General features: G+C 37.2%; 1 protein-coding gene and 1 non-coding gene across 2 annotated transcripts in view; one reads left to right on the top strand and one right to left on the bottom strand.

Moving 5' to 3' along the window:
* The window catches only part of LOC148108471 (netrin receptor DCC-like), a 253,929-nt gene that overhangs the window by 205,672 nt on the left and 21,810 nt on the right, over positions 1-26,447 (top strand). The gene's annotated exons all lie outside the window — the stretch shown is intronic.
* Positions 25,227-25,416, bottom strand: LOC123787569 (U2 spliceosomal RNA). The gene has a single exon (XR_006778272.1). It is a non-coding gene; the product is annotated as a U2 spliceosomal RNA (small nuclear RNA).

Genomic DNA, 26,447 nt, shown 5'->3' with positions numbered 1-26,447 from the left:
AAATTGGGTTACTCATTGTGACAGTTACTTGAGACACTGTGTTGAGCTGTTGCTAGGAGCAGTTAGTATTATCTTTTCAGGCTTTAAAACATAAGAAACAGCTGGGGGAAAACACAGGTATTTTGGAACAGCACACATATTCTGGACTGCTCATTGATTTTCCTATTGATGTCATTTGCCCACCTGTTTGTTCTGGATAAATACAAAATATGTGGAGAATAAAAAGGAGCACAGACTAATACCTATCAGTGAGAACTGTTCCTTTTGAAGTTCATGTTCTTTGTTGTCACTGTTTTCTTGTAATGCCGACATCATCCAGATGCTTGGGTCAAATGAGAGCCTAAGTAAGAAAGAAATAGCTATGGCATTTGAATTGACAAGCATCATTCTGAAACGTAGAAATCACTGGGCAGAAAAACAAAAATTGAAAATCACAAATGAGAGCTTAAAATGAGACTCATGCTGTCTACTTCAGAATTTTTTTATTATATACCCAGTATTTTATGCCAAATTTGCCTGGCTTTAGAGAATTGAGGACACAAGAGAAAAAAGGTGACTACTCGGAGGGGTCCTAGGAAACAAAGTCTGGCAAAGTGGTGACTCATCTCTTTCAGACTCAACACCTGTGAGATAGAGATCAGTCTTAGCAATGATTTTTGGAAGGATTTACTAAGAGATGCCCCCAAAAGACAGGACTGGCTGCTAGTTGTTAATGACCGGGAGGATTATTGGCACTGGCTCATACTTTCCCTCATACTTTCCTGGAAATGGCCAAACTTGGAAGCCCTACAGTTTGCCTTGGTGCTCTTTATTAAACTGTATTCTAAATCTTAACACTGTTTTCTGAGTCTACAGGGACTTGGAAATCTACATTCAATGGTGCTGAATCTAGCAAATGCTGGAGAACCACTCCGATCCCTACTGTCACCAGCACCATTTAAGGATTTTTGTTTTTAATTTGTATCATTTGGATCTGCTGATGCTTGGCAGACATAAAATGTAGCTTTGAACTAATGAGAACTTCGCCACCAAAAACATTGATTAACTTCAATGTCTGCATGAATGTTTTCCTTCCAAGTAGTTACTTTGGAAAATGACTTTGTTTTTGGAACTCTGCCTTTAAAAGTAACTCCAGTTAGCGCACAAGCCTATAGTTAAACACTGTCACTGCTTTATAGTTATACCTTGTTTTCCCCATAAATGCAAAGTGAGCCATTCAGCTGGAACACCAAACTATCCAATGCATATGGCACCAAATTATTGTTTTGCTTTTTGTTTTCTCTTAAAATCTTAAGAGCACCAAAATCTCTCATAATTTATTTATATACAACAAACTCTAAACACAATTTCCAAAAGAAGTTCCAAAAAATTGTTTTAATAACTTCAACTTCTTTGGAATATTTGCATTAGCTACAAAGGCGGCTTGTTGAAAAAGACAGCACTCTTTGAGTGTTAAGCAATGATTAATTTTGTTAAACATGTGAATAATATAAACCTAAGGTCACATCAGCCATATGTCCTGATGGTAATGGACTCAACCTCTTTTCTTATTTACCTTAATGAGGAAGATTGCTTACTTTTTTTAAACATCTGTTCTATACCATGAACTTTGCTGATTTTACATAAATATGTTTATTTTCCCCTAAGCTTTTCATTTTATTTTGCTAAAAGTAATATGGCCAACCTTGAAGAGAGATGTAACGCAGAAAACGAGTGCATAGACTCAGCTCAACTTGGCTTAGAAGCACATCCTTCCATCCAACGTCTGATGGTAATATGGAGACTTTTCTCGTCTCCTTTTTTCCATCCTTGCCTCTGTCCTATCCTAATGATATCAGTGACGTCTGAAGATAGATTGTTATCAACTATTAGAATTTGCAAACCATTTCTTGTGAAACTTTCAATACTCAGTGCCCTCAATGAAAGCTAATTTTCTTGTTTTGGTTTGCTCTCTTTAATGCATTAACTTTTTTTCTTTGATTTTATTAAGTGTTTTCTTTTAATGCCAGTATCGTTAACGTACGACATTATATCAGTTTCAGGTGTACAATATAGTGATTCAACAATTCTGTGCAGCCCCCAGTGCTCATTATGACAAGTACACTCCTTAATCCCCATCACCTATTTCACCCCTCCCCCCAGCCACCTCCCTTGTGGTAACCATCAGTTTGTTCTCTATAGTTAAGAATCTATTTTTTGGTTTCTCTCTCTCTCTCTCTTTTTTTCCTTTTTTCATTTGTTTCATTTCTTAAATTGCACAGATAAATGAAATCATATGGTATTTGTCTTTCTCTGATGACTTATTTTGCTTTGCATTATACTCTCTAGCTCCAACCCTGTCAGTGCAAATGGCAAGATTTCATCTTTTTTATGGTTGAATAATAATTCATTGTATGTATATACCACATTTTCTTTATCCATTCATCTTTCAGTGGACACTTGGGCTGCTTCCATAATTTGGCTATTGTAAATAATGGTGCAATAAACAAAAAGGTGCAGATATCCTTTTGAATTAGTGTTTTTGTATTTTGGGGGTACATACGCAGTAGTGTGATTACTGGATCATAGGGTGGTTCTATTTTTAGGAAATTCCATACTGTTTTCCACAGTGACTGCACCATTTTGCATTCCCACCAACAGCATATGGGGGTTCCTTTTTCTCCATATCCTCACCAACACCGTTGTTTCTTGTGTTTTTGATTTTAGCTGTTCTTATAGGTATAAGGTGATATCTCATTGAGGTTTTGATTTGAATTTCCCGACTGATGAATGATGTTGAGCATCTTTTCATGTCTGTAGGTCATCTGTATATCTTCTTTGGAGAAATGTCTGTTCATGTCTTCTGTTACATTAACTTTTAAAATTAGTTTTATTGTTATGAAAGACAATATTAAAAAAACATATTTTTGAAAGGTTATTAAAGTCAGAAGGAAGGGAAGAGAAGTGGAGGAAGGGAACATGGAAAAACCAAGATGCTTTCAACCTAGACAACTTACCCCTCTGAGATAATCATTTTCAAAGTTTTAGTTGTTTCTTCTAATATTTGCCTCTATATATGAAATGATATACATGTATAGCTATCACTTTTAAGATATTACATCTTGATTTCCTATTATGGCAGATTAATATTTAGCTATCCTACACCTCACCCTTTCTCTTCTCCATTACTTTGCTTTTCAAAAAAAATGGTGCATAATTAATTTGTAATACAATGCATTTTTATATACCTATGTAACTACCACTCAAAACAGGATATAGAAGATTTATATCCCTCCAGAATTTTCTTTCATGGTCTCACTGAGTTAGTTTTCTACTCCCTTTCCCTTTTTACACATGCACCATTCTGTGGTTTCTGACACCATACGGTAATTTTTTTGCCTGTATTTAGATTTCATATCAATGGAATCAAGGAGTATTGCCTCTTTTGATATGGCTTTTTTTCCTTTTACCTAAAGTTTTTGAGGTTCATCCTTGTTGTTATGTGTATCAATAATTCATTCTTATTTTATTGCTAAGTAGCATTTCACTGTATAGATAAGTCACATTTTCTTCTATCGACTGGACCATTTCCAATTTTTTACTGTTACCAATAAAGCAGCTTACAAACATTCACAAATAGGTCTTTGTTACTATGTATGTTCTCATTTCTCTTGGAAAATACTGACGAATAGATTTGCTAGGTCATATGGAAGACACATATTTAACTTTATAAAAAACTCCAAAATAGTTCTCCAAAGTGGTTAAAATCAAATACCATCTTGCAATCCCTCCAGCAATGTATGAGGGTTCTTCATTATTTGGTGTTTGATTTTAGCCATTATTCCTGATTTATTTCCCTGTTTGCTCTGTTTCATATCTTATCTATATTTCCCTCAGTTTCCCCTTTACTTTTTGTCTGTCCCTTTCTTGCCAGAGGGATTTCTCAGATTCTAGAAATCCTAGGCTAAAAATCCATATTTAAAAGCGAAGCACTAAAAATGTATTGAAAACATTGTGTTTATAGAAAGGAAGATTAAATTATAGACTTCACTTTAAGACAATCAAGTGGCCATCTGTCTTTTGAGAGTGTTCTCTTAAAGAGTAGCTTCTTTTAGTCTTTACCACACAGTGGTTCAAATTATCCAGAGATCCTCTTATCTTATACTTTAGGTTTATAAATTTGGTTCTCAGGTTCTGGAGTCAAGCGGGTGAAGAGGTGTGAGACTTCTCCTGTACAGTATGTAGATTTTATTTAATGTTTCTGTTTCCAATCTCATACTTAGCTCTGCTGATTCTCTGTATTTGGTATTCCTAAGTCTAGAGTTTTTCTCATTAAGTTTCTCCACAGGCTATACCTCTTTTCTCCTGCTCAGGTAACAGAGAACTGGTAACTTGACTATCCTATGTGGAGGTGGTAGTAGAGAGGGCTAGGTGTGCTTAACACAAGATTGTAAACAACTCTTCTGTTTGCAGCCCTACATCGCCATGGTCTTCTATAGTACTAGGCTATCCTGGGAGCTGTGGGGTGAGTCATTTGCTTATCATCAGAGTCTTAGATGCACTTAGGTTCGCTGTTCCTCTGCTCTGCTAAGTCCTGTGCCATTCTCCATGCATCTTCTCTTTATCTTTGGTTGTAGATATGTCCTGTTTTCCTGAATGATATCACTTGTATTTGATTTCCATGTGTTTTTAATTTTCAGTTGTACATAGTTCCATGCAAGATGTTCAAATTACCCTGTACTTGAGGCCTGAGGGAGAGTGAGTGAGAGGAAAACTGTAGTATTTGCTGATGAAGAGCAAATTTAGTATTTCTGAAGAGCTGAATCTTATGGGGGCACTCAGTTTATTTTCAAGAATGTTTAAAAGACTGCTTTAGAAAATGAAACAAAAGAACTTCAGAACCCCAGAATAGGGGTGGCACCCAGTCTCTCTTCATCACCATAAGGGTTTTGAGGGTAAAAGTTCAAACAAAAGATACATTCACCTTTTAAAATGTAAATGAACTGCAACATCAGCATAATTTTCTTGTCCTACCTTTGAAAAAAATAAAAGTAAGTACATTCACAGTTTTTTCTTTATCCTCTCAAGAAGGGCTTTGAAAACCCATAATTATAGAATTTATTAAGGGAAAAATAACTAATAAATATGTTGGAGAAGAATACTCGAAGGTTTAAGGATTGCTGGGCAAAATATCTTTATTTTTAGACTATCTTGGAAGGATGCTGAAGTTGTTGTTCACTGACAAAGATAAAGACAAGTTATAAATTAAGCATATTGGAAGCAACAGAGAGGGTAAGAGCTGACAAATTATTGACCTTGCCGGAGACACCCAAGGAAGGATGTGCCAAAATGACATTTTGATGATCTGGCTGCAAGTGTGACTGTTGATGTGTATTACCAGTAGGGAAAATATCCCGACTGCACTGATCAGCATATATAATCAAGAACCTATGACTTGCTAGCCATGGTGCAGGCTATCAAGAAATATGAGCACATCCATGATTTCAAAAGAGATTTGTTTGGTCGTAGAGGCACACTCAAAAAGTCATAAAGGAACAGACACTGAGTATCAATTAAGTCATACAGACAATAAATACCACCCTATCTCAGAAGGATCAGAGAAAGTCACAGGTAGATGGGGAATGGAGTCTGCACAGGAGAGGCAGAATTTGCCATTGGTCTTAAAAATAAATCAGTGTGAATCAACATGGATGATCTAAATTTTGTAGTTTATAAAGGAATTAGAAAACACGGTATCATTGTCCCTGAGTTCTTTCTTTTTTCTTTTTTTGTTTTTATAGCTACCTTATATTTTGGCTGAAATAAAAATTCATGCAACTCATCCTGGTCTAGTAGGTAGCAAGTTGTTTAGATACTTTTATAGTGAAGGTATGTCTTTTTGCTCTTTCCATATACTTACATGATCATCTTTGGCAGCGTGATCACGAACTACCAAATTTGGGGACTTTGGCAGATGGAGACAATGTTATATTCAATTGTGGTATTTTTTTTTCTTTTAATAAGCAAAATTCCCAGGGAGAATTCAGAATGTAAGAGAATCAACTAGTGATGTGAGGATAAGGAAGACATCCATGATTTGTAGCATTGACTGATTTGTGTGGTGTGAATATTCCCATCATGGCCAATTTCAAGCTGCCAAACTCTAGCTTACTGAATCCTGACTTGGGAACAGTTAAGCTCAGTGAGCTGTCCTGAGCTGGAGCAAAGCTCCCTCTAGCACGCTGCCGAAACTCTCAGGCTTTCAGAATCCATCCAGTGAAATGTGGGTAGGGATGGTATTCCACATGTTAGCTCTTCTTTTCCCAGTCTAATCCATTCTCAGTCTTCCTATCATTCTTCCTTTCCAGGTAGATGACTCCTGTGACAACATCATCGCAGTCAAAGTTACTTTATCCTAATGTGTCTCTTGTTCATTTAAGCTGTCAAATGTAATGTAGTTTTGTTACTGGGAGCAGCAGCGTCTTGCTGCCCGAGCAGACCGGTGGCAGGGATGCGAAGAGCAGAGAGGCATGGGGACCTACGTGCAGTGCAGGTGTGGTGCAGTTGTGGATTGTGGACTTACTTCGGAGACAAGCTGTTCACTCCAGGGTTCCTCTTCTGAACATTGGGGCAATAGTCCCAGAGCTCTCCACAGATTGTGGGTAAGAAGCCAAAATTACATAACTCTGAAGGCATGCCAAGGTCAAATATTTTATGTGAGGCTTCATTTCCCTTAATGGGTCTGGGACAGACTATGTAGAGATGGTCAGAAGCCATGAGTGCCGACACCATTAGGGGGCATCGCGGTATAAAGCCTGACCAAGTCAGGTGTTTACCCAGAACCCTGTGAAGCAGAGTAATCCACTGGTGAGTGAGAATTCAGTTAGAGCTTGTTTTGCCAAAGGCCAGTACTCACCAGTACTATTAAGGAAATACATCCTTCCTCTAAATTTCCACACATTTGTGGGCGTCTAGTAATCCTCTCAGCTGCTACATGGCATTTACCATTTCCTTGCTTTCTGCATTGTCTGCTGCTATAATGTCACTAGATCTGTCAGAGCCTGTGCCAAAGTGCAGCTGCCCCGATTGGTCTTGTTGATGCGCGGGAAGCTCCTAGGGAGACCCAGGTGTTGCCTAACAGTCATTCCAGGGCAGACCATCCACACTCGCATGACTGGATTTAATACAAATGATGTAAATTCATAATTATCCCTGAGATTTTAGTGGAAAATCCGGAGACTTTTAGTTATTTGTCTTTTCTTTTGCTGAGAACTCTTTCTAAAGATTCAGCAGAGTCCACAGGGCTGGGCTAAGTCCTGTGCATCACAGACTCTATACCCCTTCTGTAATGAGAGAGTTTCCTAGAAGTGTACCTCCATGTCTTACCCCTTCTCTCAGGGTATTATTCCTTCTCTGAGATTCTCCTTTTGAGAATCCACCACTCAGTAAGATCAGTAAGATCATCCCCTCCTTTCATAGGCCACACAGATTTTATAAAGATCGTGAAAGAGATGAGAGAGAAAGCGGTTCCTGGCACATTAACTACTTCACCCTCTTCCTTGCCACTGAAAACACTGAACAGAAGGGCACACCGGTTTAGAGAACCATTGCCCTAAAAGACGCGTCCTTGAGTCTCTAAAAATCTTTAAATAGGAAACCACTTATTCAAGAGAAGTTTAGATAAAGCCAAGGGTCAGAGCCAGGGATACAGTGATATTGCCAGTTATGAAGAACTGGGGGGGGGGGGGTCATACAGAGAATAAAATTGAGAGTTGAGATGCTGGAGTCAGGAATGAATGTGAGTTGGGATGACATGAATGGTTAAGTGGGGGAAGCCATGAATATTGTCAGAGAGCAAGAGACCATTTTTATGGAGTTCCAGCTAGGATAATGGAGTCGGGCAGGGTGGGATGTGTGAGCTATGTACAAGTATTTATTACCAGCCAGTTGGGGCAAGTTGAGGCTGCTTCTCTTTTTGGAGTATCTGCATTTTAAAGATGTTTCTGCATTTTGCTGTACTTCGCGTTTGTTAGAACATCAGCATATGTGTTGACAAGGCAAAGGTGTGTTAAATATCTTTATGGGTAGTCGATCCTAATAAAGCAGGACATACACTTAATTATAGTCATTTGACGGTAGCTTTTCTACATTAATTATAGTTTTATATAATCTGTGCTTGATTTAGCTGAATAATAATGAAGTAGCATTCATATGCCATGTATGAAGAGGCTTTTGGACCCTGTATGCTTATGAATTACACTCAATCTAAATATATAAGCATATGTAAATAATATACATGCTTTTCAAAAAATATCACATTCCTGGAGCTTCACACTTAAATATAAACAAGATTTCTTTGCAGGTCATTGAAGATACAGAGTAACATTGAGTGACACAGTTTTTATACACAGATGTGGATTTCATTTACCCTGTTGGTAGGTCAGAACCTAAGGGCCCAATGAATGGCTTATTCCAGTTCAGAATTTGACTCTGGGGTGAGAAGACTATAGTTAAAAGAAATTATTTTTCTGACATTTTGTCACAATGTTATTTCCTTATAGTGATTTACCTGGTACATTTACTTGCACCCAGAGATTTCAAAGGAAAGATATATTTAACCCAGTTTCTGACTGTAGCTAGAGGTGGGATTTGCAGAAGAGTGATATTCTCCATCAGCAAATGCAGGTGACGTTTGCAAACATCAGAGTCAAGATTGGAAATTCTCTTTGCCCATTCCCTGGCAGCGTACTCTCACTCCTTCATGCCAGGGTTATAACTGTCGTCACCCTTTAGAGTCCCTCTGCGGTATTAGTGCTAGATTGCTAGTGGTTCTGTTAGGCATCATTTCTGGCAAGAAAAATAACACCAGGAACCCATAATTGCTTGGAAATTTTCATTCATTTGTTATTGCTTGTTGAAGACACATTTGTGTAATGGATTCTCTAAATCTGTTCACTAGACATGTTCCCTGAACCTCTGCTTCTCAGCCTATTGGGATGACTGAAGCAAAAACTATGCCACTCTGAGTTCCAAGAGCTGAACTTTGGTGGTAGTGGGGAAATTGGGGGAGGGGCCACGTAAGAAAAAAGTTTCCTTCCAAAGATGATGTACCCAAACTGGCAACCTTAAGCTCATGAGATGAGGGTGGGGAGAAAGATGAAATAAGAACTTGGAAAGTCAAAATTCATCATTCCAAATGCATCCACGTTAAGATTTGAGGATTAAGGATCATAGGACAAGAATGCCAGCTAAAAATTCATGTTTATTGCATGAAGAAAAGACAATGAAATATGACATTTGCTTTTTATATCCTACATTCTATGTCTGGATAAAATTCTCTAGCATTGTAGGAATCTTTTTTTTTTTTTTTTTTTTTTTTTTTTTTGTGAGTGTTGCTGGTGATTTTTAATCCATTCTTCCTTTTCTAATGTGATTACAGTTGGGGGTACTGTCACCTGGAGCTGAGAGCTGCTTTAGCTAGACAAGATTTTGTGTTTTTCTTTTCTCCCCAAAAGGATCCCAGGTCTCTTGTATTTGTTTGTGTATTTTAGTTTGCATGAATGGGAGAAGAAAATAATGTTCAGCAAATCAAACGTGGCTGAATGGAATAACAGACTTTTCATTTCCTGAGGGAACATTTGAGGGTGATTGAACTGCTCTCAATCTACAAGCCATGTTTTTACACCATTTTTCTACTTGACTAATTGATTATGACAGGTGTCACCCAAGCTCTGCTGCTCAGTGTGGCCTGATGTTAAGGCAGAGGCAGAGCAAGTAACCTCTGTTGATGAAATAAAAAGGATATGCATGGACATTTTTCTTATTGATTTTTCTAGTATATGATGTCAGTTAATTACTGAGAGCCATTCACTGCATAAATGTAAGCAGTCATTATGACCTTATTTCCAATTGATTTTGTCCCCTGCAAATATGATCAGCGATTTGTTCATTTTGAGCCAAGCAGAAATTGAAATATCTATGGTTGTAAAATATATATAAGCATTAGATAATGGTGAATATCATATGCCTGTAAAGAGTCAACCCCTTGCAATATATACACGGGTGTGTTTGAGTGAATGCAGAAGGAGCAGCACACAGCATTGCCATACTGGCTCTTGTAGTCATGATACCAAAAGATGGATTGCTAAGATACTGAGTTTTAAGGGCACTGCTTTTTCAGTTTCACAACATGATGAAAAAAATTTAGAGGATCCACATTGTATCAAGTGAAAGAGGCCAAACACCCAAAAAATTGCATGCATATGAGTCCACATATATGAAATTCTAGAAAATGCAAACTGAATCTGTAGCGACAGGAAGCAGATCACAGGTTGCCAGGAACTGGAGGTGACAGGAGGAATAGCTATAGGGGACAGGAGGAAACTTTTGGAGTTGACCAGTAAGATCTGTTTCATGATTCTGATGGTAATATTATGGGTTTATACATCTGTCATAACGTGTCAAATTATATACTTCAAATGGGTGCAGTCCATTGCACAGAAACATACCTCAATAAAAGTTGTTTTAAAAAATGAAAAGATCTATTTCTCATCACTTAGGCACTATTTAGAGAATTAACATAGATTTACCATGTCTCTAATAATACTAAACCATTTGTGAATGTGAATGAAAACTTCATATTGCTCAGAATGTACTCTTAGGAGAAATTGAATTGATAATATCCTTGATGTATATTGAATATTCAGGCTCCAAAGGGCCATTCTGAAGACAATTGAAATTTTCTCTAGTGGGCTTGATAATGTCTGCTGTCGTAGGAAGAGGAGAGGCATAACTGACCTTTGAGAAGTTTCTCATATTGACCTGTATGATAGGTTGCTATATTAGTTTCCCATTGCTGTATAATAAATTACCATAAATGTAGCAATTTAATATGATACACATTTATTATCTCTCAGGTTCCATGGGTCAGGAGCCCAAGCGTAGCTTTGTTGAGTTCTCTGCTTTAGGATCTCACCAGAGTACAATTCAGATACTAGTCAGAGTTGAGGTCTCATCAGAGCTTGACTAGGGGTCAAGCTTGACCCACCTCCAAGCTCCTAGGTTATTGGCAGAATTTGTCTGTGGCTACAGGATTAAGATGTCCATTTTCTTCCTGGCCATTACCCAATGGTTACCCTTAGATCATAGAGGCTACTCATATTTCTCTGCCATATGGCCCATTTCATAGGCAGTTCAAATATGGCAGCTCATTTCTCCAAGGCCAGAAGGAGAAGCTCTTTTAGTCTACTAAGACAGAGATTTATAAGATGTTACCTAATCATGAGAGTACTCCATCACCTCTGCCAAATAATGTTAAGGGAATGCCTGTCTCCTCAGTTTTGCCATATTCTATTGACTACAAGTCCAACTATACTCAATGGAAGTACAGTCAGCTTAGATGATAGGGGTCACCTTAGGAAATAGTCATCACAGTTGTTTAAGAGAGGTCCCCTTAAATATATAATTATCTAATAATATGCTTAAACAAACAAATAATATATCTTTAGGTAAATTTGTATGTATGTATTTCCGAACAGCTTAAGCAGTGTGTGATTTGATTTTAAGTAACAGTGTTATTGGTGCACTTAAATTTTGAGTTAATTTATCCTGGTTTGGTTTTTATACAAAATCCCAGGACAATTGCTATGGTACAGAATCAAGCATGTCCTTACAGGCTGCATCAGGCTTGGAAGGAGTTAATGTGCTTCCCTAAAGTTGTCGATTTCCTTCTTCCTCATCAGTAGAATAAGACCTATAATTTGCAAAATGAATCTACATTCTTGAACAGTGACTGAATATAAAAATGGAGTATTTTAATAATTAGCTATTCAATTATCTTATGGTTGCCTACTGTTCATAAAATCAAAAACATAATGTAAAATAACATAGATCATAATATTAGTTACAGATGTCAGCTTCTTCCTTTTTTCCTGAAGAAAAGGTGTTAATGAATTACTCTAGACTGATTTCTGACATAATTGCCAGGATTGTACAATATAGCATTCTACATTTATGCCAGCAAATTAGCATCTGTGATTCATACAGTGGTAGCTCTCTTAATTTTATCATGTACTAAATACACGTTGTTTAGGTTTTCAAAATAACAGGTGGCTCTATACCTTCTAGACTGAAAAGAATTTACAATTCTGTCATTGAATTAGTGAATATTTCAAAGATGACACTAACAATATGCCTGTGGGTTTACAGTAAAATAAGGCTGCAACTCTGACAAGCTACTAAGTACTGCAAATGCATCAATAATTTTAACCTGAGAAATATGACTTTTAATAATTTTTTCTATCTATTATATTTTTCATGACAGGTACACAACACTCAGCACTTAATATTCATTTTTTAATATCAGGAAGGCAGCTACATATGGTGTCAGTAGAAGTTTGTAATATCCTCTGTTCTTGTACAAACTATATGGTTTTATTGCAGCCAAAAGCTTGGGTTTGCAACATTCTCTGCCACTGATCATTGACCTCAGGTGCATTCCTGAACTACCCAAATTCTCTCGTGATGCAAAATTCCAGTAGATACCACTTAATGTGTATAAACTGATTTGCACAATACCTGATACATAGGGATCATTCAAAAACAGCGATGATACAGTCCCTTATCAAACTAAACCATGGATGTCCAGTGTTTTTCCAACCTAAACCCTCACCTAGAGCTAGCAACTAATGGGGCAAAAAGCAGCAGAGTGTGTTATTTCTAATTATACAGTTTTCTTCTGTAATCGGGAAGTCATTTGGACTCACTCTACCCAAATGAAAGAGGCAGTGGAAGTTTATCTTATTGTATTTGTCTTTAAAATGAGAAAACAGAAGCAAAGCAAGATTAAAGTGTCTGCCCAATGAGGTGCACCGGTGAAATTGGAATCAGTAAGCACTGTCTCGTGATGTAATTCCTAGTCGTTGTTCTGTTTTTTTGTTTTCCTCTTTTTTTCCTCTCGGACATCTACTTTATTTAAAAGAAGCTTATGGAGTGCTTCCTTTCAGACAGGCATTCTTTTTTTTTTTTTTTTAAAGATTTTATTTATTTATTTGACAGAGATAGGGACAGCCAGCGAGAGAGGGAACACAAGCAGGGGGAGTGGGAGAGGAAGAAGCAGGCTCATAGCGGAGGAGCCTGATGTGGGGCTCGATCCCATAACGCCGGGATCACGCCCTGAGCCGAAGGCAGACGCTTAACTGCTGTGCCACCCAGGCGCCCCTCAGACAGGCGTTCTTGAACATGTTTTATAAATTGGCACTCAGTTAACTCTCGAAATAGCCTCAGGGGTTAAAGCAGTCTTAGGGTTTAGATTCTGCTGTTATCATCCACATTCTATAGGTGAGAAAACTGAGGTCAGAAAGGTGACTTAACTTATTGAGAACACATACCTCGTGTGTAGCAAAAGCAATCTAGCTGTGAAATCTTTACTTAATCACTGTCCTTTGCTGCCTTTAATTTTTAGATGTAACTTCTTTTTTTTTCCCTCTAAGCCAAAAACACATCGAATAATACCTCACTTTCTCACTCTGTAATCACTACAGCTTATACTTTATTTAACATTCAATAATCAGTCACCAAGGAAGGTGCAAATGAAGATTGTGAGCTCCAAGAGTGCAGGGCGTTATCTTTTCTATTTCATTTCTATCACCTAGAATGCTGCCTGTTACATAAAAGGTGCTCAGCAAAAATATTTTGAATGAACAAATGATCAAATAGATAAATGAATGGATAAATGTACAAATTGGATAAGTGCCTTATTAGAATGGAGTTTTTAGTCTAAGAAGACAAACCATAATTCAGATAAATAAAAGGTTTTATGTCTTTTTATTCTCTTCAGATTGTTCAAAGGATCTTTCTATATATAAAACTATTCCAGTCCGGGTGAAACAGATTTGCTCAGTTTTAAAATGTATATTAGAAAAACATATGGTAAAATCCAAATTAAACAAGCTTTTATCTGCATGGCTGTCTCAATCCAGATTAATTTGGTAGAAGTGAAAATGAATTCTTTCACAGAAGTTATCTTGCCATATTTTAGCATGACGTTTCCGTATGGATGACATTTTTATGAGAGGAAACTGAGAAGCAGAACTAAGAATGGGAAAGAGGGGATGTTGAAGGTGACTTCGTCTTAAATACACCCCCCAACATACCAGAATCGAAAGAGATCAATAACACGCAGAGGTTAATAGAAAGGATTTGGTAGACGAGTTTCCATCCCCTTATCATTATAGAAAAAAATAATGTCATGTTTGTGTTTTAGAAACTGTGGGCCGTTCAATTTGCTCAAAGATGGAGATAAAGGTAGGCATGTTCAAGAAGGGAAGCTAATATAATCAATAGAGGGGAATGGGGTTTGTATAAAGACTAATACATGCTAAGGGAAAAGAGGAAGAAAATGTCAGTGTGCAGTAATAGAGGGAGTTGGGATTATGTTTTTAAGATTGGAAAGATAAGGTCTGAGAGGGGAGTTTTATAAAAATGTATAAAACCAAGAAGAATATGGAATGTGGTCATTGATTTATCCAATAGATCCCAGTACCCTACACTCCAAGTATCTACTCAAAATTTAGAAGTGGTTATTTTAGCATGAGTTATAAATATATTTCATAGCATATAATGGATTTTCAGAGTGGAAATGACACAGGAAATTCCCTAATAAGTCATTAAGATAACTTATGACATTTTTAATATACATCCCTAAATTTTGCAATCAGTACCATGAGAGTCAGTCAAATGTTTATATAGCACGGTCCCTGGTGAAACCTCCATTAGAGAAAAATCTGCCAGACTCGTTGATATTGAGTTGATAACTATAGCTTTCTTTAGAGGAGATTATTATGGAGACAAAATTATGGTGAAATTGCCTAGTGACTTATTTTGTGGTATATAACCAGCTAAAAATGGTGAAATTATCTGAATATAAGGGATGGGAAAGTAAGAGAGTAAGAATAGACACAGGTAGGTATCCTCTAAAAAGAAAAAACAAAACAAAATTAAGGCTATGTTTTTGAGCCAAGATGCATGAAGCAGGGGGCAAATATGAGTAAGTGTGAAGTGAAATTTAGTATTATTTATCATAACTGCTAATAGTCAAAAATGGGAAAAAGGCCTTGGAGGAGAAAGAATTTGAAATTGCTAACCAGAATGGAGTTTATAGATATGCTGGAATCATAAATTGCCATATGTAAAGGGCATATTAAGTTATCTGGAAGTTCATCCTAGATTTCAGTGATCTGTGATATTCTTACTCTGGACTAGCAAGATCTGTGATATATAAGTTTTTAGAAATATTATTTTAATTGCCTAGATTTTATTAATTCTTTTGGTTATTCAATCTTTTCACCTGAGTCATTGGTGTACAAGTGTTCCCTTCAATAAATTTTAGTTTCCTAGGCTTCCCTCAACAAGTTATTCTCCTCATTCCCTCTCCCCTCTGTTCTCTCCATGGTTATGCATTTACAAAAAGCAAACTTCCCACCCATAACTTTGAATTTTATTGCCTTGGTCATTATTACTTTTTCTTAGCATCCTTTATCAAATATTCGGTATTTCTCAGGGAAGCACATAGAACACCGAGCCACCCTAGGTATGGTGCCTGTAAAACCAATTGAGTACAAATGTCAAACTTCTTACCTGAGAATTTCCCCACATGACAAGTGTGGTGATTAGCTAGGTCCATGCTCTCTGGGAATTTATTGTGTCCACTTAAGCAAGGCTGTTTTTCCATTCTGTCCTCTTTAATTTTATTAGCTATTAGCTGCTAAATAGGTGAAAAATGAAACAAGAATCTAGTTGGAATCCAATGCATTACTTCCTAGAATAAAATACAAAGTGGACACACACCTAGACTGGTGCCAGGTGATACAGAAGCATCAGCATGAATCATAAGTACTCTGGGTGGGATGACAATTTCCAGATCGATGGCCACAATCTGAATGCTTTGTCTCTCGAGCCCATGTTCGGAAGTCAGTGTGGTGCGTATCCCTTTCAACCCTCCAGAATTAATCTTTTCTCACTGACCGATAGATGTTAGGTCTGACCACACTAAGAATCCTAAAAGTTTACACTGTCCTTGTTTATTTTTTTTCTAATTCTTCACTCAGAATGAAATGATGCACTCCTAATAGATAAGCTTCCTTTTGTCACATGTCTTCATGGAGTCTACTTTCAGCTAAAATTAAACAAACAAACAAAAAGTGCTAAGGGCATTAGGGTTGATCTATCAACTACAATTGAAGCCACAGCTCCTCCTGTTTTCTTAATTATATATATAGTGGAATAATTTTTGACTTACAGAAAATTTGTGAAGATATTACAGAGCTCCTGTATACCCTTCACCCATTGTCTCCACTGTTAACATCCCCCATTACCATGTTATGTTTGTCAAAATGGGAAAACAAAAAACAAAAACAAAACCACAGCATTGGGACCAGGACATCTGGGGAAGATGATCGAGTAGGACCATCTAGAACTCACCTCATCCCATAGACAAAACTAGATAGCATGCACATCAACGTAAATAACCAAGAAAACTACCCAAAGACTGACAAAACAGACTCTCCACAGCTAAATGTAGAAAAGAGTCCACATTAAAAAGGGTCTAAAGGCAGAGATGCAGTCAGGAGCCAAATGGATCTATGGGACTGTCCATGGGAGGAAAGGATGCTATGGGCACAGGGAAGGGAGAAGACCAGACCCCCGGTCTGGCATCCCAGGCACTGGAGACACATATGGGAGAGGTGAATCCCCATAGCATTTGATTTTGAAAACCAGAGGGGCCTAATAATCAGTGGAGCTTAACACCAGAAACATTAAATATCAGCAAGCAGAGTCAGGAAGGCAGAGTCCCGCCTCTAAAGAGACAGCACAACAAACAGCCCTGCTGAGATATAGTACAAAAGCTGCAGTTCAAAAAGTGCCTGGAGTATAGATGGAGGAGATTTATTTACTAATCTCAGAGTGAGTGCTGGAAGGGCAGGGATCTTTGGCAGACTTCTCTAAGAATAAAAGTTCTGGTGGCACCATTTCCCTCCCTAACCCCCCAGCTGAGACATACAGATATGTATTGCCAGAACCAGCATAGCAGAAATGCTCTCCACCTAACTTATTAACAGCACACCCCACCCTTGTTCTGCAGACACACTGCCTCCATGCCAGCCTGGGCAGGAGTTTTCTCTGGTGGCTGTAGGACCCCTCCCATAGTGGACCTATGCAGAACTTGTGTGGCGCTTCATACCCCACCCTTGCATTCTCCTGTGGGCCTACTTTCTCCAATACGTCCTTAGCCAGAGCCCTTTCAAAGCAATGCTGCAAGCCTGGCAGTGTGCAAGCAGCCCCAGTGGGCCAGAATCACTCCCGAGTGACTTATGACCCAGGGAGAGGGGATGATAACCACACATACCAGTCCCACTGCAGCCCCACAGTGGGCTGGGTGCACCTATCAGGTCTGACTCCAGGCCTTATCCACCTACTAAAGCTTCTCAGGAGACAACACAGGGAAAGTGCCTTACAATCCAGTGCTCCTACATCTCTGGCAAATGCCTTGTCTGACTCAACTGAAGCCCAAGGTGGCCTCAGACTCACCCACTATAGGAACCACACCCTGCCCATAACTAGCAAAAGACCCACTGCAAATGAGTGGACTGAAGACAAAAGCAGCTCAGCCACAAAAGTAGGATACACACAATACACAGGAGACACTTTGGTAAGTTCTGGCAAACAGGGGACATTGCAGGGCACCACCGGTCCAATTCTTATAAGGCCACTACTTACAAGAGCAGGAGACATAGCTGACTTTCCTAACATAGAAACAGACATAGAGAGTTAGATAAAATGAGATAGAAATATGTCCCAAATGAAAGAACAGAACAAAAGCACAGCCAGAGAGCTAAACAAAATGGAGATTATGTAATATGTCTGATAAAGAATTTAAAGTAATAGCCATAAAGATACTTACTGGCCTTGTGAAAAAGTAGAGGACCTCAGGGAGACTCTCAAACAAGAGATAGAAAACATAAAAAAGAACCAATCGGAGATGAAGAAGTCAATAACTAAAATTAAGAATATACTAGATGGAATAAATAGTGGACTAGAGATATCAGAAGCATGGGTCAGCAACCTGCAGAATAATGGAAAGCAATCCAGCTGAACAGGAAAAAGAAAAAATAAATAAAAATACATAGTGAACACAGCAACATCATCAAGCATAATAGCATTTGTATTTTTGGGGTCCCAGAAGGAGAAGAGAGAGAAAAGGGGCAGAAAATTTATTTGAAGAAATAATAGAGGAAAATTCCCAAATCTGAAGAAGGAAACAGAAATCTATATCCAGGATGCACAGAGAACCCCAACAAAATCAACCCACGGAAGTCCACACAAAGGCATAGTAATTAAAGTGGCAAAAAGTAGTGATGAAGAGAGAATTTTAAAAGCAGCAAGAGAAAATAAAACAGTTACTTACAAGGAAAACCTTAAAAGGCTATCCGCTTATTTTTTGAAAGAAAGTTGCAGGCCCAAAGAGAGTGACATGATATAATCAAAATGCTGAAAGAAAATATAACCTGCAATAAAAAATACTCTATCCAGCAAAGCTGTCATTCAGAATAGAAGGAATGATAGAGTTTCCCAGACAAACAAAAGTTAAAAGAACTCATGACCACTAAACCAGCTCTCAAGAAATGTTAATGGGGACTCTGGGTGGAAAGGAAAGATGATAAGCAGGAGTAAGAAAAGTAAGAAGCACAAATGCAGTAAAATTAAGTATAGCTATAAATATCAGTCAAGGGATTCATAGAATGAAAGGAGGTAAAGTATAACACCATATCCCTAAAAAGTGGGGGGTAGGGAAGAGTAAAGAATGGGTTCAGACTTAAGCAACCATCATCTTAATATAGACTGCTATATGCATAAGAGGTTAAATATAAACCTAATGGTACCTACAAATCAAAAACTAGTAATAGATATGCAAAAAATAGAAAGGAATCCAAGTATATCATTAAAGAAAGTCAGCAAACTATGAGAGAAGAGCAAGAGAAGAAAAGAACAAAGAAAAACTACAAAATCAACCATAAGACAAGTAACAAAATGGCAATAAGTACATACTTATCAATAATTACTTTGAATGTAAATGGACTAAACACTCCAATCAAAAGACATAGGGTGACAGAATGGATAAAAAAGCAAGACCCATCTATATGCTGTCTACTAGAGACTGACTTCAGACCTAAAGACACAGGCATATTGAAAATGAAGGGATGGAACAGCATTTATCATGCAAATGGTAGTAAAGAGAAAGCTAAGATAGCAATACTGATATCAGACCAAAAACTAAGACTGTAACAAGAGACAAAGAAGGACACATATAATTATCCAACAAGATGATTTAACAATTACAAATATTTATACACCCAACATGGGAGAAATCAAATACATAAAGCAGGTAGTGCAAACATAATTGATAGTAATGCAATAATAGTAGGGCACTTTAACACCTTACTTGCATTAATGGATTGATCATCCAAACAGAAAATCAACAAGAAAACTGGTTTTGAATGACACATTGGACCAGATAGATTTAACGGATATATTCAGAACATCCCTTCCTAAAACAGCAGAAAACACATTCTTTTCAAGTGTACATGGAACATTCTCCAGAAGAGATCACATGTTAGGCCACAAAACAAGTCTCCCCAAATTAAAATGATTGGAATCATACCATGCACCTTTTCTGACCATGACATTATGAAATTAGAAAGCAATCACAAGAAAAATATCTGGAAAGAACACAAATACACGGAGGTTAAATAACAGGCTATTAAACAGTGAATCAAAGAGGAAGTCAAAAAATACACAGAAACAAATGAAAATGAAATGGACCAAAATCTTTGGGATGCAACAAAAGCTTTTCTAAGAGGGAAATTTATAGCAATACAGGCCTACCTCAGGAAGCAAGAAAAGTTTCAGGTAAACAATGTAACCTGTACCTAAGGGAGTAAACTAGCAGAAGGAAGAAAATAATAAAGATTGGGCAGCAATAAAAGAAACAGAAACTAAATAACAACCACCACAACAACAATAACACCACCAACAAAAAACAGTAGAACAGTTCAATGAAACCAGGAGCTCGTTCTTTGAAAAGATTGACAAAATTGATAAACCTTTAGCCAGACTCATCAAAAAAAAAAAAAAAAAAGAGAGAGAGAGAGAGGGAGAGAGAGAGAGAAACAAAGAGGACATAAATAAATAAAATCAGAAATGGAAGTGGAGAAAAAAAGTGACCCCACAGAAATATAAAAGATTATAAGAGAATAATATGCGAACTTTTATACCAACGTATTGGACAACCTAGAAGAAATGGATAAATTCCTAGAAGCATATAACTTCCCAAAACTAAACCAGAAAGAAATAAAAAATTTGAATAGACTGATGACCAGTAATGAAATTGATTCAGTAATCAAAAAACTTCCAACAAACAGAAGTCCAGGATCAGATGGCTTCCACAGGTGAGTTCTACCAAACATTTAAAGAAGAGTTAATACCTATTCTTCTCATACTGCCCAAAAATACAGAAGAAGGAAAGCTTCTAAATTCATTCAGTGAGGCAAGCATTACCCTGATACCAAAGCCAGATAAAGCACTACCAAAAAAAGAGAACTGCAAAGTGGACTGTGAAGCTGCCATTGGGTTCCAAATTCTGTCTCAAATTTGGATGAATCAACTTCAGAGAAAGAAAGAGAGAAATAAATAAGTAGAAAAACAAACAAGAGAAAGAGACAAAGGTGGAAGATATTGTTGCTTCCCAGCATGATAGAACCCTAGTGGTAGCAATCTTACAACCTACCTTACCCTAGAAGTTATCTGTCGAGCTGCTGACTGAAAGACAATACAGCCTCCGTTCTAATTGCAATCCTAGGATTCTTTTCACTTTGCTCCAGAAAAAAAAAAAAAAAATGTTATCCATCATACACCTCTTGATGGTGATAAATGTGAATATAGGTTAAACATATATTTTGCTTTAGTTATAATAGCAACCAAGAATCAAACTTGAAATACATACATTTATTATCATAGTTGAATACCTGTATCCTGTATTTCAAAATAACACATGCCCTATGTTATATTTGGAATTATTCGATAGATTTACCAACCATAATTCAAATTGATATGGGCCTTTGGGTAAATCAACACATGTATTGATTATTTAAAAAAATCATACAAGACTTTGTAAAAGACCCATCTTTTCAGTAGGAATTAAGAATGTTCTATTTAGAGTGACCAAAAAAGGTTACTGGAACTTGATTCACAGCCACAATTTACGATTATATAATTGTTTTTATTACTTAATCAGTCATCTCTGATGGTTATTCCTTTTGTTTGCCTACTTAATGGATTTGAAGTATGAGTGCTTGGTTCAGGCCACTAAGCCTCTTCTATGGTTTACAGCTTTATTATCATTTTCCTTACTTCAGTACATTAAAAAAGAAAAAAAAAAAAGGTGAGTTTATGTGAGTGATCACTCAACTGTAGCTGCAAGTTCTCCATGCTCATCATGCCACTTCCCAGAAAGGGCACTAGAATGGAATCGGACTGCCTCTCTTGCTCGTGCTCTCCTCTCTCTCTCGTTCTCTTTCTCTGCTGTATCGAACTCAAAAAGAAACCGGATTAGGAAACATCTTTCATATGCATTCTGTGCCCCCCCCCATAGTTTTTCAGTGGCTTCATAGTGGTGATATAAGGCTCGACTTGTATTAACTTAATTGGAATAAGTAATAATTTATCTTCGTTTTATATCCTCTTTTATTCTTTTTTATTTCCCTTTAATATGTTTTGGAGGCTATAAAATTTGAAGATGAGTATGTGGGGGTTAGAACCTAGCATACTGCACACGGATGCTTAATAAACCTCCATGCCCTGTCAATGCACTCCTGGCCTGAGATGCTGCCTCCCACACTCTTTCTCTTCTTGTCTACCAGAAACATGGCATGTGGTTAGTGGGCTGTTCTGAAATTCTGATTCTCAGAGACATTTCAGAATACTGAAACTAGCCCATCCTGGCAATGAGCATTTCCACGGGTACACTTATACAATAACTTTAAATAAAGTATTTTATTTTAAATCCCATGGACAGAATTGGAAGTTTGCCATTAGTAGAACTCACTGAGCCATCAAACGAGATGGCAGCTTTATTTATTTATTTATTTATTTATTTATTTATTTATTTGAGCAGGGGTGACTTAGTATCCAGAAACAGTAAAAGCAGTTCTTAATAGTATTTACATTACTAAAGAGAGTAGTTTAAATTTCTAGTTCTTCCTATTTAATTTGTATTATTTTCAACTTACTTTTACTTGAGTTTCTTACCAGAAAAATTCAGTTACTTAAAAAAAAAATTAAGACTACCTAGCACTGATTCAATTATTTTTTTCTTAACAACACAGATTGTTAGCTATTTTATTTTGGTAGTGCCTTATTACCAAAGGAAATCACATGAAAAAACACTGCTTCTTAAAGCTTACCTAAATGCTGATTTGTAGCGGCAGTGCATGTGTTCTTTAGATGTTCTTCACGGCTGGAGAAGAGGATTGCATGGCAGCCCGGGACAAAGCGCCATATGGCTGGGATAAGGTGAATGTTGATAAAGGCACATGAGAGATGGGAGGGGAGATGTCACAGCTTGTCAGTCTTTATCCCTAGAGGAAGCTCTGGTGACAGGGGAATGATTGAAATGGCACATTTGAGGTCCCTGGGCATGGAGAAGGGATAAATAATGACTAGAAATTCAATGACATAAACTCAAGGGAAAGATGGAAACAAAGGGAGCTGGGGATGGGGTAGAAGCGGAGCTTTCCTACAGTTGGTAAAAGATGCCAGGAAGAGACATTGATGAGAGAGATGATTAAAGGTGGCCTCACAATTCTTGAATAGTGACAGATGGGAAGGGTACAACGATTAGTAAGAAAATACAGAGAGAGAAGAAACCTGAAATGAAGTACATTCTTGCTAAAGTAGAGATGTGGGATGACAAAAGAGGGAAAACAAAGGATGAATTTTCTCTACCTGACAAAGGAAACAGGGAGAGATATTGAGCTGACCAAGTCCTATCCTTGCATGGAAGAAGCATGCTTGTCCTCAACTCACTTGACCTATCAGATTTAGCCCAAATCCTTCCCAAAGCCCTTCCACTAGCGATCCTAGATTTCCAACCAGATACCATGAAACCGGGCCAGCAGAAGCAGATTTTCTGCATTCTGGATCTGAAGACAAATAAATAACAATAACCATTCACTGAGTATATATATCATATGCCAGGTACTGTGAGCAGCCCTTGAACACAATTTGCATCATCACTTAACCCTGCATGTCAAATAAATTGGATCAGTTTTTAAATGTGGAGTGTAGGGCTCAGAGAAGCTAAATAGCTTTCCAAGTCACATAGTCACAGAGTAACAGAGCAGGGAGCCAACCCCCATCTATTTAATTGCAGTTTTCTAGTCGAATCCACCAGTTTACATAAATGATGGACTAGCCACCTTCCCAAGCTGCCTGAGGTCTGCTCCATTTTGGATAAAACCCTTTTAAAAGGTACTTTCTTAAATAAACAAAGTGAAAATAAAGAATATAATTGGTTCACACATGTGTAGGTTGACCAGGTTACCAGATATTATTTTCCTCTTATTTTGTCTTTTGAAAAGACTTCAAACCCTGAGAGATGTAGTTATCTCTGCTGATATGATAATACCTTCTAGAATTTTTTTTTTTCATCTTATATCTTTGTGTGGCCGTAGGTAATTCTTCTTACCATGCAACCTTGTCCTGGCAATTCTCTCTGATATATGCTTTGGGGATAAGAATCGCACTTCCTATAACAGATTCCCAGGTTCTTTTCTGGATGCATAGGTCAGCTCAAACTTCTGAGGCTTCTGCTCTGCTTCTTAATGAAACCATTATTTCTCTTAGGAATTATTCCTATATGAACACATCTTCTACATTGTTTGGCATGTAATTGGATTTTAGGAATATGTCCCCCTCTCATTTGGTCTGAAATGAAGTAGTCTCATCATAAATCTACATTCCCTTGGAACCTTCCTCAGAGTTTAGCTTTTTAATCTTCTTTGTAATTTTTTAGCAGAATAATGATTAGCATGACCAGCTTGTAGTAATAGCTCAGTCCCCTCCCACTACATAATAGCAAATACCCATTTTTGAGGGTTCTGAGAGGGAATTTTTTAATCAAAGTCTCAACATTATAATTTCACAATTTTGCAATACCTTTCATTGAGCTAACACTACAAGAATGTATTGGATGCCTGGGACGTCACTAAACATACAGTACTGGATTTGGGGATTAGATTGGTAAACCATGTAGACTTGGCTTCTACTCTTCCAAGAGAATATAATTTGGTGTAGGATACCAAAAAAAAAAAAAAAAAAAGGTCTAGACCGTTAGAGTTCAGTGTAGGAAGTTTCCAGAGGGGACTTCTCCTATTCCTGTGAAAGTTCAGAATTAGAGACTCCTAAGCCAGGGCAGGAATCAGTGAGGTAACATCTAAGTAGAGGTCTGAAGGAAAAGCCTAGGTCAGAGCAGCAGACAGATGGAGGGAGGTATTCCAGCTCGCATTGCAGCCCACATAAGTGGCAGAGGCGAAAGCATGAGGTCTTCATGGAACCGATTACAGTCAGTGACCCCAGAGACCTTCCCCCGTGCCCTTCTCAGGCTTACCCTTGCCCAAGACAACTGAGAACATAGAACTGGGATGGGAGAAGCAATGTAAGAAGTGGGAAGAGATAGGTCCTTGTCAGTGAAGCTGGGGCAGGGAGAATTATCAATGGCTGAACTGGGTTTCCTCTCTGGAATTGGGAGATGGATTTAAAAAGGCCTTCACACAATGCCTTACACATAGTAATCCCTCCATGGATATTGAGTGGATTAATGATTGGATACATAATTGATTTACCAAAGAAAATTCGTACATGTAGGATCCAATTCCATACCACTACTACTATGATAGTTTGTAAAAGATAAATTAAATAGGTTTCTGGGAACAGAATAGAAATGATTTAGTGAGAAAATGTATTCTGATTTCTAAACAAACACCCTACTGAAACTTTAGGATGGAACTTATTTATAAATAAGAGACTACCTCAGTCTTAGTAATTGTCTTAAATGTATACACGTTCTGTCTTAAAAATAGTTCCCTACTCTCTTAGGGAAAGGTCCACAGTTTAAAAATATTATTTTTTTTTTGTGGGGGTGCACCATTCCTGGAAATACTGCAATACCAAGTCCGTGTGCACAATGGACCGGGCAAGGTCCTATTCCATCACCCTGCTCCAAAAACCCATTGAATACGTTGTCCTGGATAGAGGACGTATCAGATATTAAACTTATAAGAACAGATACTACACTTGATCTTTGCTAAAAGGCCGAGAAGCAATTAAAATAATTCTTCACTTCAAGCGTAACAGTAGGAACTTGATAGACATTCAATAAATATTGATTATTCCATTTTAGAAACTAACCCAATAAATTCTTTTACGTAAAGATTAAGATTTAATGAAATATTATGGAGATCATTAACTGCTATCTTATATTAATTTAAAATAAAAAGTGGTTTCAAATCATTATTTTTTTCAAATTCACATTTCTTAGTTTTACTAAAGTTCTTAATATACTAGCTAGAAAGCCATGATTTTGAATATTGAAAATAACATGAAACTTTAGGAAAAAAATTGTTATTCTTGTAATTTCAATCATATACAGCCAGGCATCTTTTTGGTAAGTTTGCAAAATTACTTTGTGAACTATAAAAACTTTAAGCCAAAATGTAAATTTTACCTACTTCTTCGTTTAGACAATTAAAAGCTAGAGTTTAGGGTCAAGGGAACAATGATAAGAAAAAAATACAAAGGGAAAAGAAATAAAGTTTACCCTGAGAACGATTAAATGTTCCTTTAATTTCCCTGATGTTACCTATTTATATTTTACTTAAATCTTCAGGCTAATAAAGAGATGATGTGAATAAAACATCTACTTGATCTGGTGGCTGCATTTATAGTATTTTAGTTAACAATATGGGGAATGACAAGGAAATAAGCCTATTGGTTGTTTGATGTTTAATGCAAATTAAATATTTTTGTGTTTTTGCAAAGAAGTCTTATCATCATTCATGTGCCTCAGAGGGAATGGAGGTCAGGCAGTTAATAAGCTCAGGGAAAAATTAGTGTCTGTAAACATTATATAGTAAATTTCTAAGGTAAACAAACTCTGGTATCTAGACAGGACATGGCTTTATAGAAAAATTAAACAATAATGTAATTGTTACCAAGGCTATTGCACTGACATCATAAAATAGTAGTAGTAGTAGTTGTAGTAGTAGTAGTAGTAGTAGTAGTAGTAGTAGTAACTAGTAGCTTAGAAACCAAAGTTCCAAACTATTCTTTGAATTTTTAGTATTTTCAGAAATCAT

The sequence above is a fragment of the Ursus americanus genome, chromosome 19 (assembly GCF_024610735.1).
Source record: "Ursus americanus isolate L20-20 chromosome 19, mUrsAme1.1.p, whole genome shotgun sequence".
NCBI lineage: Eukaryota > Metazoa > Chordata > Mammalia > Carnivora > Ursidae > Ursus > Ursus americanus.
Note: the sequence above shows the minus strand (reverse complement) of the source record. Positions and strands in the feature narration are given on the sequence as shown.